The sequence below is a fragment of the Oratosquilla oratoria genome, chromosome 13 (assembly GCF_046742065.1).
Source record: "Oratosquilla oratoria isolate Oo_2021 chromosome 13, ASM4674206v1, whole genome shotgun sequence".
NCBI classification, from domain to species: Eukaryota; Metazoa; Arthropoda; class Malacostraca; order Stomatopoda; family Squillidae; genus Oratosquilla; species Oratosquilla oratoria.
Window position 1 is genome coordinate 57407852 of NC_134789.1, and position 5000 is coordinate 57412851.

Genomic DNA, 5000 nt, shown 5'->3' on the forward strand with positions numbered 1-5000 from the left:
GGAATTTCATGAAATCCCTGGAAAATGAAAAAAAAAAGTAAATGCATAGAACCACAGAATCGTTATTTATGAAATTTTATTCATACATCCTCATATAAAAAATCATGTGATAAAAACAAGTCAAATAGGTATTAGCACATTAAAGCTAATGCTTATTTTAACAATGCAGACTGCTGTGACACCAGCTAATTACAAAGTGTCTTTGTTTTAAAACACTTGCATCTTGATTGTCCAGACACTGTTTGCTACAGTCTTAGTGGAAAGAACCCGTTGCCCACCCTAAGCTGTAGACCTGAGTGCTTTGACGGAGTGTAGATGGTACAGTCTGTGTTGACATCAGTTTTCATTTAAAAGTCTCTGAGGACACAGGTCAAACTGATTCCTGGAATACATTAGTGGCTCGATTATCCCAGCTTTCACTGCGAATAACTGTACAAGTCATCCTCATCTCTGTCAACAATAAGAACCAGTAAGGTAACTTGGGTCCCCTCTCCGTTCTGTCAACCATGAGGAATTGGAACAGGCAACATTGTCTCCAACTTCACCAACCATTAGATCAATACGAGAGCGCAATGTACCAATCGTGTTCTGCCTGGGGATAACTGTGACTCACGTGCATTTTACGTTGATTACTTATGTCTTCAAGCCGCTTTTCAACGGGCACAGAATTCTTCTCTCCACTGTGCTGATGTCTGGTTGGTTGCAGGTAGTGATGTTGACTCACGGTGACAGGAGCAGGTGGTTAGCTCAGCCAGAGACAGAAGAGGTGCTCATCAATTTCATTCACGTGTGGCAGAGAATTGCACATCAGTTTCATCAGATGTTGACTCAAGTATTGGGTAGATGATTGGTGGCTGAAGTACTGCCAGAAGATCATCTTCACATTTTAGCCTTTCAAGTATTTCAGGCGGGAGATTAGACGATGTCAAACCAACTTTAGGGTTTTCTCCAAACTTGGCTTTGTATGGTTTTCTATTTATTCCAGCATGGTGAACACAATTCGTCTTCTGTTGCTGAAGAATTATTAGTCCTACACTGTCCAGTCCTTCGTGTTATGGTCACTCATCCGTGCCACAAGAAGGTCTTTGATTTTCAGCATTTGCTCCTTCTTCCGCAACAGAGCCCTGGCTTTGCGGATGTCTGGGTTTGCCATGAACTAGTTTGAGTTGAGCCTACCACTGCTTTAGTTCTGTGATAAACCTGAGCTGTAAATTCTGAACCATTTAATACATGATTTTCCATATGATGATGATTTATTAAAAGAATTTCTAAATGAAGCTTCTGTTGTAGCACTGTATTTTTACTATCATCAGGAATTTCATGAAAAAACTAGGAGTATCATTTCAGTAAATAAATTAAATTCCTAGATATTTTAGTAATTTAGCATGAAGTCCCCGCTAAGTGAAACAGTGATTTTCATCACGAATTTCCTGAAAGTTTTAGGGATGTCACGAAATCCCTATTTTCACAGCTCTACTGTAACATGATATAGAATATAAATATAATGTATGTATAGGTCCGAGTAGAATGTTATAATACTTATATAATACATATATTATTGTATATATATATATGTATATATATATAATGCTCACAAACAACTCACACACACACAACACACACACACAACGCACACACACACACACACACACACAACCACATATATATATATATATATAGAATATAATATATATATATATATATATATAAATATATATATATATAAATATATAATATATATATATATATATAGTAATGCAGCACAAACACGCCCCCCACATACCTGTGTGTATCTATCTCTATATATATATATATATATATATATATATATATCTATATATATATATGGGGATTAAGTAATTTAGAGAGCTGTTGAATATGGATCAGGATAGAGAGGGATTGATGGAAGCAATAGGAGGTGCTTAGACAAAGTCGGTGATTGATGCGCAAAATTGTTGAGAAATAAGAAAATATGAGATGCAGGTAACTCTGACAATGATAAGAAAGCAGGTCATGCGCAGCCTGATGTAAATGGTGTGTCATGCAGAGTTGTCTGAAGAAAAGCGGCACAATGATAGTGTGACTTACGAGTGAAGAAGGTATTTCAATGAGTGTCTAAGGGAGAAACAAGTGCCTAAGGAGACTGGAGGAGAGCCTGTATAGTTATCACTTTACAAGGAAAGTAAAATGGTGAGTGTATGAGTGTCAGAGGTAACAGTTTGGTTTAGTGTAGTTGGGAAGGCTTATGGGAGGGTTTTAATTGAGAGGGATATGAGAGGTACAGAGGAATCATTGGGTGATGAACAGTATCGGGTGTAAAGGACAATATAGAGTTTTGCGTGGAATCATTATTTTTGTGGCAAGCATGCTAAGCTAGAAAAAGTTAGGAAAAGGTTAGGAGTTTTTTTGGGCTTATGATAAGGTAGGTTTTGGAAGGATACTGATGGTGAGGTTATTGCAGATATACGGGATTGGGGCGAAACCCCTGTATGAGCAGCATTCAATAGTTTTTACGTAGAGTATTAAGGTCCCTGTTTGAGAATTTGGAAATCCGAGAGAGCGAGGTGTGTTTGAAGTTAAGGTAGAACTGGCTTCAGTATGTATCATGTCACCATGGCTGTTCAATGTTGCACATTGATTGTGTTGTGCAGGAGGTAACAGGCTAGGGTAAGGGCAGTGAACTGGGAGATAGTTAAAGAAAAATGGAAGAGAAGTGGGAGGTGAGCCAGTTTTAGTATGTTTAACGACACTGCGCAAGTGACAGGATCAGAAGCAGGGTTAAAGGAGTAAGTTGACCGGAATTTGGGAAGGTTTTAGCGATAGAAGTAAGTTGAAAGTAAATGTGGGGAAAAAGTAAAGTGATGAGCTGTACAAAGGTAGAGTGGGTAGTCAGTGAATTGGAGGTAAGTCCTAAAAAGGAAAGAGACTGCAGTAATGGGACAGCTGTTAGGTATTTGGGGTCACATGTGGCAGGAAATGGAGGAGAGGAGGTAGAGGTAAACTGTAGATTGAGAAAAGCAAGAAAATGCCTTGGGGGATTAAAAAGTGTTTATAAAAGAAATAGGCAACTCTGGGAGAATGGATGCAAAGAAGGGATTGTATGAAGGGGTGGTTGTTCCGACGAATTGTATGGAGCAGAAACTTGGAATATGTAAGAGGAGGGCATCGAGTAAGAATAAATTAAATGTGATTGAGATGAAAAGTCTGAGAATTATGATAGGGGTTACTAGCTTGGGAAAATAGGTTGAGACACGAGGAGGTGAGAAGGGAGAGCTGGAGTGGTATAAGAGATGAAAGATCGGGCTGATGAAAGATCAATAGAATGGTTTGAAAACATGGAAAGAAATGAGTGATATCAGATTAGTAAAAGAGGTGTGGGCAGGTAGAGTTGGAGGAAGTGAGCATAGCGGGACGACCGAGGATGAGATGGATGGGGTGAAAAGGGCGCTGAGCAGGAAAGGAATGTCTGTTTAGCAAGTAAGGGAGAAGGCAGGAGATAGGGATGAATGGGAGATGGACTGTGTATGGATGCTGCTGTTAATGGCGAAGGAGGGATGGGAGATGGTGGTTAAGGGTACTTAGAGTGTGAATGATACTGAGTGACGCTACGCGAAGAGAATTTCTCCCCCGCTTCTCCTTTTCCTTCATAAGGGGATGGAGATGGGTATGTCGCCGATTACAGATGCAGCGACCCTTGGCTGTGTGCCGTATCCGTGTCTTGCTCTACGTTGCGTGTTAATAACTCATGTCAGTTGACGGAGACAGGGATGACCCCTCATGCCCTGAGTAGGCAGAAATTGATGGATGGAGTGCGCTGTGGAATGGAATAAGATGGTTGGGAATAGGTACGTGCCTCGGACTTTGCTACCTCCCTTATAAGGAGAAGAAAGCTCTCGGTATATTGATGTATGCATGTATTAGCGTAGTGCCCTGTCTTACTCAAAAAGGTATTTTGTGATCAACGATAAATGGACTCTATTACTTAAGTGTACACTTTGTATTCATTTAACTTCCAAAGACTATATCTCTTTCAAAATTAGCCTAAAAAAAATATAGGAGCATTCCTGTTTCAGCTTGAAGAACTACACCAAGATGAGGACAATGTTACCAGCGATACTTGAAGATCTGGAAGAACCAAGGAATGAAGACGTGAAGAAAGACGAATTATCTTCGTCGATGTCCCCTTTATGTAGATCTTCCTTGAACACCCCTCCCCCCCCAAAAAAAAAATAGAGAGAAAAGATAAAAACGCAGATGTTCCCTTGATCCAGATGAAAGCACCGCGTATAAATTTTTAAGCAGTTCTCAAGATTAACAGCGGATTCCTGCAGGCACTAAAAGCGCACGAAAAAGGGGTTTCTTTCTGACGGAAAGCTTAATCACTTCCAATTCGCAGAGAAGAGAAGAAATCTCTGTGAAAACGTGAAATTAAATACTTTTAGGATCTTCCCCCAGAGTATTCCAATCGTAAAGGGTCGTACAATAATTATTTGTGAGACAATGACTTACGATTGCGATGAGCAACAGCAAAGTCTTGTCCTCCAATCAGAGAAATAGTAAGAATCGTTCTTCTTGATTTTTTTTTCTTAAAGACATTCTTTTTTTTTATTCTAACTCACAGATGGCTAGTTTAGCTACGGGTAATTACAAGAGGAGTGTGTCTATTTCTCTCCAAAAACGTACGTTTTTCTAGTATGTCCTCGCATATCATTTCTGCAAACAGACGGTTAAACCTGATCATAGTGTGTGTGTGTATGAGTATATAATGTATGTTTGCAAGCATGTATGCATCCTGGTTATCAACAGGCGATTTTATTCAGCTATGAAACTCCATTCAGGAGCAAAAGAACAACCTCCATCAATTTTGAGGATACATGCAAGAAAACAGATAGTGAACACAGATAGGCAATGATAAGTGCAAGAAGTTGTGATCAGTTTTCAATTAAGCCTCTGTTCTTTTATGTTTACTTCTTTTTCTCTTAGTAATTTCGTTCGTCACA